Here is a 14181-nt window from a genome sequence, read left to right as displayed (position 1 = left end):
AATCTGTTGTCCTATTCTCTGTGCTACTGCTCTCATGAGTGCCTGTTTTTTAACACGGAAGTAACAGAAATCATCTTTTGAGTTAACAGCATATTATGTTTTAAAAAATAATTAAAAATTTGAGGTTTTATAATATACCTGAAATACTTACTGACCATTGATAAAATTTGAGAGGGCAATTATTGCATTGCGTTGGCGCGCAGTACAATGCTTTTGCATATGTGGGGTTTTAAGGAAGCTGAAAGGCTTGCTTTTTATTACCAACTTTCTGAAATTCCTCTTCTACCCTCTTTTTTTGTTTTTTTTTTGTTTTTATTTCCTCTCAACGTGAGGTTGATAGGTTGTTCATGAAAAGAAAATTATCATCTGCTAAACATTTTCACCTGCCAGAATATCCTGTTTTAGCAGGCATAGTTAGGGTTGATTAGAAGCAATCCAGGAGACTGATATTTACAGTTGTCAGCATTTTGGAAATGAACATTGAGTATTCCAAATAAATCTGGAAATGTCTTGCAACTGACAAAAAAATACCAGCACATTATTTTCTAAGGAAAAACTTATGGACAGAAAAGGAATGTTGTGACAATTTTGTGTCTGTTTTCAGTGCCTGCTTTCAAGTGAGCTCTCTTTCCACAGTAACAACAGCAAACGTTATGATTAATAAGTACATACATTGCCAGAAGAGTAGATGAGCAGGAAGATTGTTCTAGTGATATAGTAGAAATACAGTCTTACTTAGGTTTCCTCAGCCACATCCAGTGTTCTCTTGCTATCCATCTGCAAACAGACTTTTCTCTAGCACTGCGGAGATGCACTTAAATACAGCAGGATCCTCCCACCCTACAGGCCCATAAAAGTTTGTTTTTATGAACTGAACAAACTCCTTCAAAAAAGTGACGAAATATTATTCATACTTGTCTGTGCTGCGACGTAAGGACATGGTTAGGTCCTGTTGCTCAGGCGTTGTAGATCCTATAGGTGATCCTGCAGTCTCTGGATGAAGCCACGAAAGGAGAAGGGAAGAGCTGTAACTGTGATGAGCTTATGGGGCCTGTATCAGTGAAGAGCGATCCCACTGGAGAACTACCATTTTGTTCTTTCTGAAAGTACTGCTCAATTTGAAGCATTGGCAACTGGGTTTGACCCTACCTCTCTTTTTGTTAATTCATCCCTCACAGTCTTTTGGCTGAACCAGGTAGCCGGTTATTTGCATGGCATTTGTGGGTGGGTGGCTTTGCCCGGTTTCTGGTAAGTTAGAAAGGCAAGTGGCTGTTGCTTTTGGGTGTTTTTGAACTACTATTTGGCTATGGTCTGTCTTTATTTCATTTGTTCATGTTATAGAGAGTTAACAAGTGAGTCACAGATACTACGGGATATCATAACCTGTAGTTGTTTAGCAACTTAATGACTGGTAGCATTCTCTATTTAACAAATCATGAGGGTCCTTAGAGGGTCCCCCCTCCTGGAGGTTTGGCTGCTGGGGCTCCGGGCCAGCTCAGAGCTGAGGGCTGTCCCTGTCCCTTGGTAACGGTGGGGAGAGGCTCCCAGACCTGCTGCAGGGAGGCCTTAGTGAGGGCCAGCCCTGGCCCTGGGAGCTGCTTTTTGCTGAGGCTCTGGTGCTTGGTCCCAGCCAGAGCTACAGCTCCTGCGGGGTCACAGCCCTGCCCCTGCCCGGCCACGGGCCCTCTGTCCTTGTCCCCATCCCCATGGCAGTGCCTGATGCCGCCCTGGGGCTGGGGCAGCCTCAGCTGCCCCCAGTGTCCTGCTTCCTTGGGGCGGTGGGACAGGCCCTGGTGGCCAGGCCCTACCCTGCCTTTCTGGGAGCCCCCCCCAGCGCCAGGTAGCAGCTGGCACTCATGACACTCAGACACCTGGCACTAAAAACTTCATTGCAGTTTTTTATTCTTATCTTTTGTTCAAAAAAAAATCAACAATAAAATCAAATGTGTTGTCCTGAAGTCTAAAGAACAATCCAGGATCTGCAAGTGCAGGAATGGGAAGATGGAGGAACTGGATGAAGGACTACTTGAAGGAAAAAAAAGGACTATTCACCAAAAAGAAAAAGAAAGGATTGGTAGAGGGACTACTCTTTCCAGTGGGAGCGAGCATTCACTCAGAATGCTTCCATAGAAGAGAAGAGAGATTATTTAGCAGACAGGAGCCCTCTACTCTCCTTTAGCAGCAGATGACAATATGTGATGTTACAGAATAGAAATTTTGCATCACAAGGTACAAATATTGTCTTAAAATTGTATTTTCCCCCTTCTACAAAAAAGGAAGAGAAAAATTAATATTTGAATTTAGTATTATTCCTACAGAATGATCTTATGGGGAGTTGCTGCGGAGAAAAGCATATATGCAAACATAGGTGAGGCTCTAGTCTGCCTAATTTAGGCATTTTCCTCTCCCCACTGATAGCATAGGGAAGGTAGCACCTCCAAAGTAGGCTGGAGTCCAGTTAAAATGGGACTCTACATCTTCCACTGAGAATATAGGAAACCCATAGGACACACAGGATAGTCCTATTTACTAGTCTGGTCATGGTGGCATCACCCAATTTCCACATAATGGTCATAGAGCATCCTGGGGGAAAATTGACATTACAGTCCCTGCTCCTTGGAAGCAGTGAGCACTTTACATGGCTGGATTGCTAGATATGAACAAGAGCAATCCCTAGCAAATGGACCGCACTGACCCACCAGCCTTTCTTGCCCACTCTCCTTGTTGGACCCTGCAAGAGCTCAGCTCCAGGCGAAGTGTGGGAAGAGTGGATGTCAAGGAAAACCCAAAGCCTGATGAATACAATGCTTTTCACATATAGTAATGTGGAATTTAATCTTCTTGCAGGCTTCAGTGTAACCTGGAAGCAGGGCTCAACTGTCCTGGGTCACTGCTCTGCAGGCTAGCCTATGGCCCCAGTGGTGAGCAGTAAGGTGGTGTCTGCTACCGTGCTAGTCATAGTAGGGACACCCATAACTTTTTAAGGAACTTAAGTCCTCATGCTTGTCTGCTTTGTCTTGCATTGCCGTGGAACTTCAAGTGCTTTTCCTCTCCAGAACAAAGACTTTTGTCCTTATAGGGGCAAATAAAGTTAAAAGTCTTAGGAATTTTCAGCTTCAGTAGTAGATTCCAATAAAATCTAGGAGCCTGTGATACTGCTAAGTGTACTCAGTCACTTCATTACAAATTATGATGGAAAGTAATTCCTTGGTTCGCAGTCTTGGATATTCAGTAGGTTTTTTGAATCTTCCCAGACATTTAGCTGTCCTCCTTCTTTCTCTGTTAATCTAGGAATACTAATAGTTGAAATTACCTCTTTATTTAGAGAACATGGGCGGCAGCCCAGCAAGGCGGCCCATCTCACTGAAACTTTCGTAATTTTAACTCGCCTATAACAGAAGTTGAGGGCAAAATTCAAATGCAGAGATTAGAGTTAATCCTTGGAAATAAAATGAAGTTCACAAATTGTTTACTTGAAAACTTAGCTTATTTATCTAGCTTGGCTGCTGCTGTCTATGTAGTCCACCTAACTCTTCTTTATAAAGAGATCATTTATTGTTCATAAACATGTCTCAATTTTTTTCTGTGCTGATGCACACAACTAATGTATGTCATTAATGTGATCCAGAGGGAGCAGTTCAGAAGATGAGAGGATAATTTACTCTCCATGTGCATTCAGTCCTCTGCCTCCTTGCTGAGATCCCCCTGCTAGTTTGGATTCTGTTTTCTGTCATAAACCTGCCCTTCCTTTAAAAGCCAGAAATGCAGTGAGCCTACTAGCTTAATTCAAGGATGGGATGGGAAAAATTATTTTTACAGTTCTTTTGGATTTAGAAAGCTCAATTCTATTTTAATCTGCAGACCCATTTCTAGTTTTGGCATTGCTAACCTCTATAAGAGTTGATAGCTACATCAGGAAAGTGTATGAGATTATTATTATGACTAAATTATGAATTAATTATTCATATATATTGCTCTTGAAACAGGTCTGAGTTGCCTGCATGTGAAAGAGAAGATTTGGTGGGGGGGCTGCCCATTTCAAAATGGGCTATGCTCTTGGGCTGTTGCATGCGGCCATAGGTACTGCAGTGCCTTAGTCTTAGTACTGCTAAGGGCTTACTGTTTGCAGCTCTGTAAGCTCTCCTTGAAGTTGCTGAGGCAGTTTTTTTCTGCAGCCTCTGTGGCAGTATTTTTCCATTGTTGTTCTCATGCTGTTATTCTTGTGTTGTTCTCATGGACTTGCCCCTGTGAACCCTGATGGAGTTACGGTGGGATTTCATGGGAACCAGCCACCACTGGAGTGAGAATCACTCCTCCCTCTCCCTCCCCATTTTGTAGATTTTAGGTTATGTTACAGAAACCAGACATAGTGCACAGCAAAGTAGATGATAGTCATTTAAATGTTCAATAAACATTATCCAATAATATATGTGAACAAAAGCTCAACAATCAATGTACAACGTTTGTGCCTGATTAGCTTGCTCCGGTCAGTGCTCATAGTGACATAAACAGCAGCAAACCCATTGGGAGTTTGAGTGGGTGGCAGTGAAAAACATTTACTACTAAGGGAAAAATCATCTTGTAATCATCATCATCACCACCTGCCTCACTGGAGAGGATGTGCAGAGCAAGACAGGACCCCATCGCTGCTCTTCCTGGGTGGCCATGGGGGAGTTTTCCCTCCCTCTCCCCCCATCTCTTCCGCTTCCTCACTCCCCATTTTCCCCTCTCCCCTTTTTCCCCTTTCTCCCTCTCCTACCTCCCTCTCTTTGTCCTTCTCTCTCCTTTTGTTTCTATTTTTCCCTCAAAGTTACTTTCACTCTTAGAGTCAATGCAGGTCATCATCAATGGACCTTGCATACCTGTGTACAACAGGGGGCTGGTGACCAAGGCTGAGGTAGAAAGCTGTAAGAGAAAGTGGAAGGTTGTGAGGAAGACACACAACAGCTGCTGAAGAGGAAAGAGGGGCAGAGCAACAGGACCTTAGGCCAGACCGAGAGCAGGAAGACTGCGCTGGTATGGCTATGCTGATCTCTCCTATCAAAGTGCCCTTGCTGAGGGTACAGTCTGTAACAGGAAAAATGGGGAATGCTTTCAGATCTCTCCACAAAATTTTTCTGGAATAACCTCACCTGTGTAAGGACCTCACTGTCACTGATATGACAGCCACAGGACTGTAGTCAGACTGCTTTTCCAGCAGCAGTTTGTAGGACTCTAGAGTGTGTTTGTGCATGGTGAAGAAAGCCGGATGCACGCAGAGACACAGGTTTTCATCCGAAGCTTGCCTCAATATGTGGCCTCTGACAGAAAGGCACACTGAATGCTTTAAGCTTTTGCACTCTGTGAATGACTTGAGTCTTCCTGTAATTTGCTTATTGAATATTTGTCAAATGTTGAATTGTTTCTTCACCCTAGTACGAAGGGTGCCAGATACTGCACGGTCCCCTGCATAGAGAGGTGCTGAGTCCCAAGCAGCAGGCAATCTTGGAGGTGGATTAGCCTGAAAGGTGGCCTGTGAGTGCTGCAGGGCTGAGGTGCCCAGCATGGGGCTGGGGCTGGGGGATTTTATCACGCAGAGATTCCTGCCTCTCCTCATCCCTCTCCAGCAGGGACTCTAGCACATATATGGAGCCTGTCTGCAGATTTCTGGGGTTGGTCTATCTCTCTGGGTACTTTGTAAAGTGACTGATTTTCATTTGCTACTTTTTCTGCTTACAAAAGCAAATTTATCTTATTTCTTGTTTTCTTTCTCTTCTAAGTGTCCTTTTCAGCCCATACTATTCTATTGTGTATATATTAATTCTGTATTCAGTGGAAAAACTTAACTAGCTGAGTTATTCACAAAGAGATACAGTATCAAATGTAGTGTTATTTTTCTATTCATAAGTAATTGATAGAAAACAGCAGGTGTTATATTTTGTCTTGAGCAGATAACATTCAAGAAGGAAGAAAAGGAAACCTTTCCTTTCTCACAGGTAGGGAACTGATAAATTATGCCGTGATAGATAAGCACGGAACTGATATAGGTAACAAAGCTTTGGGAAAAAAGGTATGTAATAATAACAATAATAAAAGATGAACATATGCTCACACTGCCAAAAACTTGTTTGGATGCAGAGCTCCAAAACTTCCAATATTATTGAAGCGAGAAAAAAAACCTTTTATTGCTCTTAAATTAAAAAAAAACAAATCTCTGTACAACTACACTGGATTTCAGATTTTGACCCTACAATAAATAACCCCAAATTGTTTTTTTTTACTCAATTGTTTACATATATGTGCAGCACAAAACTGAAATTCCAGTGTAAGAAGAAATTGCAATTCCAATAAAGTTTTTGTGAGTATCTATCAAATAGTGGGAATAAATATCTAGGAAATATCTAAGCAAATTCTCCTGGGAGGATGCTGAAATAAGGGAACTGGAACATAATTATACCTACCCATTTCTGGTGCTGGCACTCTCATTTACTTCTTTTTTGGTTCAACTGTTTTGTTCTTCATCACCATGAGTATTCCTTCAGCACACATGTTTCTCTCATTGCTCTTGAGCTATTATTAATATTTAACAAATATATCACATATACAATGAGTTGTTAAGATTCATTCAAGACACTCTGTCTTTTACAGGGCGTCTCTAAGTGTGCTAAGTATGCTCTTAGAGCGCTTAACTGGGGAACAGTCAGAATTTCCCCTCCGCTGTTTGTTCAGTCATGCTGAACTCTCCTTAGTTCAATGCTTCTCGATCCATCCTCGGTGACCTGCCAGATGGTTTTGCTGAGGTCTGCTCTGCAGGAAAGTGTAGGCCAATTCTGGGTCTGCTGCGCCAGCCAGGCAATCTGCTGACCAGCGCCTGGGCCTTGCGCCTGGGACCTGCAGCGCTGCTGTAGCTGCTCTGATGGACCAGAAGAACGGTAAGAGATATCCAGCAGTGAAATCCACACCTAGGACTGTGCCAAAACAAATTTTTCCAGTGGTCTGGGTGCTGGCTAGAGTCTCTTGTTTGAATAGTTCTGCCAAGAACAAGGCAAAAGTATTCACTGATTATTATGGGCTTGATCATGGGATCTGTGCACAGATTAATTCTGAAGAAAAAGTATATCTTGTTCACTCCATCCAACTCATGAAAAAAAAGTGAAGATTAAAAGTTAGTTTTAATCAAATACAAAGAAATAACTCACAAAATGTGTCCACTTGCTAATGCTCTGTGCAATCCCCTATTGATTATATCTTTTATTGGCATCCATTTGTTTGGTGATGATTCTCTTCTCTGCATGGTTCTTCACTCCTCAAGTGTAGTTGAGCCCTACCTATAGAAAGTATATTTAGATGACTGGGTAACTGTGGTGCTGTGCAATTGATTTTAAATCGGTGCTAAATAGTTTAGTAGTTGTTTGTGGTACAAAATAATAAGCGGAAGCAGCTTTGAGATCTGTCCAAGAGCAGTTCAGAGTTCAGGGTGAAATCAGATTTCATGAAATTGGGCACAAATCCACCCAAGTTGATGGAATTATGCATACTTATGCCAGAGCTGAATTTGGCATACTGAGCTACCAGCTGGGTTTGCAAAGCAGTTGGTGACCCAAAGCTCATTTGGACTGAGCTTTTCTTTTTGGTCTTGGCCAAAGAAATTTTGAAATTTGCCAGAATATTCTGAATATTTTGAAATTTGCCAGAAATTAATGAGAGCAAAAATGGAGAACCACTATCCTGGAAGAGTTAATACTCGAGTATTTAGGACTAAAAGTACTTCATGGTAAATAAATGGCTGAATCTCTGCTTTCTATGCCTTGGAACATGGACTTTTCAGGCCCTCTTTTCAGGGGCCCCCTTTTCAGCGGGAGACTGATCACAGCCAAACGGCAAATTATGTATTTTGCCATTTGGCTGTGATCAGTCTCCTGCTTGGTGACTTTTGACCCTTCCCCTGAAATGGCAACCACATCCAAGACATGTTTCCAACACAAAACTTGAAAATGCCAAATCTGGAAATGTTTGCATGAAGTTAACTTTTTGGCAGAAATTGTTAAGCTTAGCATTTTTTTCACCTAGCTCCTCAATACATCCTTTAACCTGAAGTATTGCCTGGACTGATCTTCAGCCAACTCTCTCTGAAACCTGTCTTCAGATCAACCAAATTTTGTGATAGGCATCTGAAAACTCTTGGAAGATGAAATAGAGATTTTAAAAAGTGAAAGCTTCAATGTGAATGTCTACATAAATACTGTGACTTGATAATATGGTAGGTGGGAAGATTGCAGCTTCCTTAGTTATGTAATAAAACTTCCCACTGTAGATACCTTGGGAAAATGTCTCTCTGCTAATATCTGTGTATCCGTTACAATTTTAATGATGGACATTGGTGGATTTATTCTGAGCTTAGCATTATCAAAGAACCCAGAAGTCTCTTTCTTGGGTTAATGGTTTGTAAGTAGGCTCAGAGATGATTCAGAGGGTTTGTATTGCATTGCCATTCATTAAGTAGAATGAAGTAAAAGAATGGGCTGAAAGTTTGACTTGCTTCAGCAAGAAAGAAATCCTGAGCTCGCAGCTCTGCTCTTCAGTTGAAAACTGTTGAATACATCTCATGAAATGGAATATTATTCCTGCCCATTTTAATTCTCTCTAAAACTTTTTTAGACTGAATTTCCACAGCAAAATGTGAAGGCTTCTCTGTTTCTCTCTTTCAGGTCCTGATTGCATTTTGGAATGCAAGATGCCTATGCCTTCACCTGCCTTCAAACTAATTGAGCTGCAGCTTAGACAACGGGGCTGTCATTTAGCTGGAGCTGCGGGTGCAGAGTAGGACCCAGTGTTCTAACATGTGCAACTTCCCTCAGCTGGGAAAAATAAATCAGGTTTCTTCATGGATTCACAATCAGCTCTCCAGTGATTGATGCCAGTAAGTGTTACCTTCAGTAGGAAAAATTGACTGAGTTTATTTCCATTTAAGTTCCTGATTAAAATTAAGCATGTGCTTAAAATGCCATCTCAAATATGGATGCTTTCCTTAGTTTCTGATCATAAGTGGGTCTTTTGTGTTAGAGGCATTTGCTAATTATATGAGTTTAAACTCGTCCAGTAGGTAGAGAAGAGAAAGGAAAATAACTGAGCCAGAATTATATTGTTGGAGGCAAAATTTGAAATAAGGAGAATCTCCTTATACTGATACTAGCTGAAGGGTAAAGTATATTTTATAGATGCAAAGGAATTTGAGCGGAAAACATTCTTGTTCGTTTGTCTTACAGTGAAAGGATGCAGTCAAGTTTTGAAGCAATTTATTTTAAAATCAGAACCTTACAATCTGATTGCAAGAAATAAAACATAGTAGAAACATCTGTGGACCAAATTTTAAGCTTAGACCTTTTTGTCAGTTATTTCCCTTGATGTGGTTTTCTGCTTACTTGAGATGCTACAAGGGTATAGAGTGTTTTGTAATTGCTGACTCAATAACAGCACAGATGTTCAATATCATACTCTGTAACATTTTAAGTATCAGTACTGTTAGTAATATTTTGTGGAGTCTGATGATGATTTTGAATTCTGTGCTGTGTTGAATGATTTTTCATTAAATTTTTCCGTCTCATCAGTGGATTGAACATTATAAAACGACATGGCAGAGTAAAACATTTACACTATCTTCTACATGTGTTCAGTGATGGAGGCATGCGTTCTTGTTTTTAGAATATTACACAACTTTCACCTGACTGTCATCTGTTCTATCTAGTAACATACTAAATAATCTGAGTACATCATTTCTTAATTAACTTTTTAATAGAAAAATGGTTTAGTGTTAAAGCACCAAACTAAGGAGCAGCTGGTCTAGTGTTAGTGCCTAGCCATGCCGCAGACTTCCTGACTGGCCTTTGGCAAGTCGTTTTATCTCTCTGAACCTCCATTCCCTGTCTGTAAAAGGACAGAGGGGTTGATCCTTTCTCCTATTCTTCTTCTGGAAAAAACTTACTCTGAAAAGTGTTTAAACACATACTTAAATGCCACTGTATCAGTAGAACTTAAGTACATACTTACAGCTTTGCTTGAATAAGCATACATATAGGCTTTACATTACATGCTTTCCTGAATGAGGACCGTGGACTGAAGGCTGTTCAAGGTAAGAAACACCCTTTACTGTGTGCCTGTCTTTGTACATTATGTAGGTACTCCTGCTGGAGAGAAAACTCAGAAGGTTTAAATGATACAAATGACTGTAGAAGAGTGTTTTGTACAAGGTCAGCTGCACAATCCACATACAGCTAGAACATTTTGTTTTGGCCTGGGTCCTCTCCATGTCTGTACAACTGCTTTCACACATTGGCACCTATATTCATCCTGTTCCCTTGCACATTGTACCTGTATCAGTTCAGCTACCAGGGCACATCTGGATTGGTACTTTTCACATTAGAATGTTAATTTATTGTCCATTTCTTTGATTTTTTTTTTCATGATTACCCCAGGGCTACATTTCAAACTGATCTTTATCTCATACTCTTGTAACAGAGGAATCAACAGCTATCTGTCAGGTTGTCTGGGAAATAGGACCACTGAGTCTTTGCTGTTTCAGTCTTGCTAAGCTAATAGTAAGCAGTACAGCTTGATTAACCATCAGGTTTGGTCTCTCTGCCAGTCTGTACTGAGCAAGGATGCTGTGAAAAGTGCAATTAGTTAACTAAAATTCTTACAATGGTAGAAGAAGCTGTGCTGAGATGAGATTTTTACTTTATTCGCAACTGAACTGCAAAATAAGTATATTTTGATTCTGTAATCAGTTATGAGTATGATTATTTCTTATTGCAAAACATGGTATAAATAACAGCCATGGATGCAGTCCTGGAAAGCATTATTGGCAATCAACAGGAAAGGAGGATATTCAGTCTTTTTCAGAACTGGGGTCCCTGTGATGGGGGAGGCTAAACTGTAATTTTACTGAATTAATCCTGTGCTTGGAGATGAGTTTTAAACTTTGGAGGGTTTTTTTTTTGGTGGATGGGGGAAAGATTATCCCACTTCTCTCTCCCCAGTAAACAGAAGGAAGCTGGAGATTATTTTAGCTGTCTCATGATCTATGGGTTTAGTTATGTTTATTATGTTTAGTTTTAATCAAATTGTGTATAAATGCTTCCTCCCAGGTTGAAATCCTGAATGTTCAGAAGCTTACGTTCATATAATTTTATAAGAAATACGTTGATAACCTTTGAATCAATTGATTAACATGTATTTTTCCTAAATACATGATTGGTAGGAGCTATATGAAGATAGTGAGGATTAGAATTAGCCACATAGTAACAGAATTAAAAAATAAAATTTGCTAATGTATTAGTTATAGAGGGAAGTGACTGTAACAAACCATCTATCCCTTCTGAAAAAATCTTATTAGTATTTGAATTTTAAAATATCTGAGTTATAGTTGGTGCTGCTGAGCGTTTGCTTCAGGGGCTGTGTATGTTGAATCTGATTGGGATCAGCTCTATATGTGCAACCAGGCATCCTTCTGGATGACAATGCACAAACCTACTTTCTCTCTCTTACCAAGAAAACAAACAAACAGACAAACAAACAAGCCCTAAACTGCTTAGAAAGGTACTCAGCTACTTTTCTTCCTTTTCATTGCATATTTTGTTGCCTGGGATGGTTTGTGTTTCTTTTCTAGTGTAAATTGTGTAAGATTGATTCTTCCATGTTACTAAAAATTAAAGCATGATGTAAGTAAATGTAATTGCACTTCCATTTGTAGATCAAGCTGTTTTCTCCTTATGTCCCATGAGACTAAGATGTGGCATTAACTGTGAAGCCTGTTTCCATCAGACATTTAAAACAAGGCAGAGTGATTACTGTGTGCATATCCATAAATTATATATATATAATATATATAAAAAAGAGTTCCTTTCAGAGCTTGAATTGATTTCTTCATGTTTTTTTTCCTGGTCTCATGTAGCTTTTTAGCCATGTAGAAAGTGTTTTATTCTAGGTGGAAGTTTATGTTTGTTCCTTTAGATAACTTGATTCACATTTGAGTTCAGGTGGAAGCACACCTGACATTTATTTCCAAGACTGTTTGGTAGACAGGACAACTGTATCAAGAGGCTGAATTCTGTGTCTATGCTAGAGGCAGCAACGTGCTAATGTACCACAGAACCCTTTCCTACATGTCCTAAATACAATTTCACTGGGATTTCAACAGTGCATCAGGCTTCAGCAAGGTAAATTTTGCTAAAGATTTATACATATCCAGTAATGAATGTCAATGAGTCAGCTAATGTATTTATTGTAACTATGAATAAGGAAGATTTTAGCATGTCTGTGGAGCTGCTCTTCTCAAAAGGTCATATTGTGGTTTTTTTTTCCTTTCTATCATATTAAATCATCTCTAGAATAAAAATTTCAAACCTAGACAAATTTTATTTCGCAGAAATAATAAACCTTCATAAGCCCATGTTTATTTCTAGCAAATGATATTATTGTCTTTAGTGGAAGGAGCTTTATGGTCCATATTTTCTTCTTCTGTGGGGAAAGGGAGAGGGCAAGGCTTGTTCAGCTGCTGGAGTGGTGGTGGTGCAATGGAGAAGTTAAAGCTGGACAAGGGTTGTACCAGTTTGCAATAGCTTCTATGCCAGCTGGAGACTACCAGAGTGTCTTGTGTTCCTGTCGGTTCCCATCACTGTTTCTAGAGCTTTTGGGGAAGGTGATGCTGAAGGTCTGTTCCTGCTGAGAACTGCCTGTGCCTGGGGGATTACCAGAAGGGGAATGTGGAGCTCATGTGTGATCTTTCTGCACCACCTTGAACAGTGCTTAGGAAGTAGAGCATTTTGCCTTATGCCCTGTCATTGTATTAAGCTGCTTCTTGCCCTCAGATACTGCGGCAATATATATAATATATCAAAGTAAATTCCATGTCATTCTAACATCCGCCCACGAATACCCCAAAAAAGAGTCATTGTGCTGTTGACTTTCAATGTTATGTATGAGTCAGAAGTCTCCTGAGTGGCTCTCTCTGCCTTTGCTGTTAATGATTTTACGGTAATAACCTCAATTAGATATGACAGAGACACAGGAAGACTGAATCTCTTTCCCAAATAATGTAGAGGCTAAATCCAAGAAAAGAAAGAGATGAAGATGTGTGGGAAAAGCATATAGTATATATACCAAACAGACAAGTTGATGACAGACGTGTGCTGATGTTAGTTCCCACTTTTCAGTTTTATTGGTTGAATAAATATGGATCACTTCCAACTTCTCAGTCTTCAGACCTCAAGAAACTAAATGACAACTAATTTCAATCAGTGTTTTCAGTGACTGCTTGCAGTGTGGAAATATATTCTTCCATTCCAGCTTTGTGCCTGGAAATCCTTTGCCCGACTTCCTGCTGAGGCCTTAGGCTATTTGCAGCTTTCTCAGGATACAGTTGCTGTTATTTCAAAGTGGTGCAGCAGCAGAAGTGTTAGCTCGGTATTCATGCTTTATTTTAAGACATCCCTTTCAAATTATGTAATTCTACCTCCTGCAGGCTCTGGTGTTGGCTAGTTGCCAGGAAGAGAGGCCTGTGTCATAGCATCTCTTTGCTCTGGCTTTGCTCCTGCGGGGAGGTCTAGGTCATTGCTCTCCAGTGCAGATATGAGCAGGCCTATGCGTCGAACCAAGAAAAGTAGGTAAAATGCAGCAAAGAATAGAAGTTATTTTAAACTCCATGCATACCTGCTGCTTTAATCTCAGGGATCCAGGATAAAATAAAGGTGCTTAGGTAGGTGCAGACAAATGGTATTTTTACAGAGTCAAAGTGTAATCCTTGAATCATTAATGATGGATCAGACCTTCCTGAACCCTTCAGCCTGCTCACTGCTGAGCACTGTATTCACTGACCATCAGATGAGCCCTTAGCTAATTTTACTGTTCATGCTTCTCTCTGGAAGAGACCACGTAGTGTACAACAGGACAGACAAATTCTGTTGACTCTGTGCCAAACCTCAGCTGTCCCACACCCAAGTGTGGAGCTGATCCCCAGAGCAGCTCTGGAGGTCACAAAGGGACTGCCCTGTCAAAAAAACCTTCATCTAAATGTATGCCAAAAAGTACAGATGTTTGCATAATACTTCCTTATTGCATGTGGTTTAAAATTTTGGCATTCAACATTTTTGAAGGGATAAAAAAAGGACAGTTGTTTTCCAACTCTATCTTCTAAGCTTCTCTGAG

General features: G+C 40.4%; 1 long non-coding RNA gene across 7 annotated transcripts in view; it reads left to right on the top strand.

Moving 5' to 3' along the window:
• Positions 1 to 14181, top strand: part of LOC112983509 (uncharacterized) — a 68096-nt gene that overhangs the window by 19801 nt on the left and 34114 nt on the right. For 6 of the 7 annotated variants that reach the window (XR_010387928.1, XR_010387929.1, XR_010387927.1 and 3 more), the window contains 2 exons: positions 8050 to 8239; positions 8688 to 8899. This is a non-coding gene — a long non-coding RNA (uncharacterized LOC112983509). The remainder of the gene's footprint in view (positions 1 to 8049; positions 8240 to 8687; positions 8900 to 14181) is intronic. The other variant, XR_010387925.1, reaches the window with a different exon arrangement.

This window comes from Dromaius novaehollandiae, chromosome 2 (genome assembly GCF_036370855.1).
Source record: "Dromaius novaehollandiae isolate bDroNov1 chromosome 2, bDroNov1.hap1, whole genome shotgun sequence".
NCBI lineage: Eukaryota > Metazoa > Chordata > Aves > Casuariiformes > Dromaiidae > Dromaius > Dromaius novaehollandiae.
Note: the sequence above shows the minus strand (reverse complement) of the source record. Positions and strands in the feature narration are given on the sequence as shown.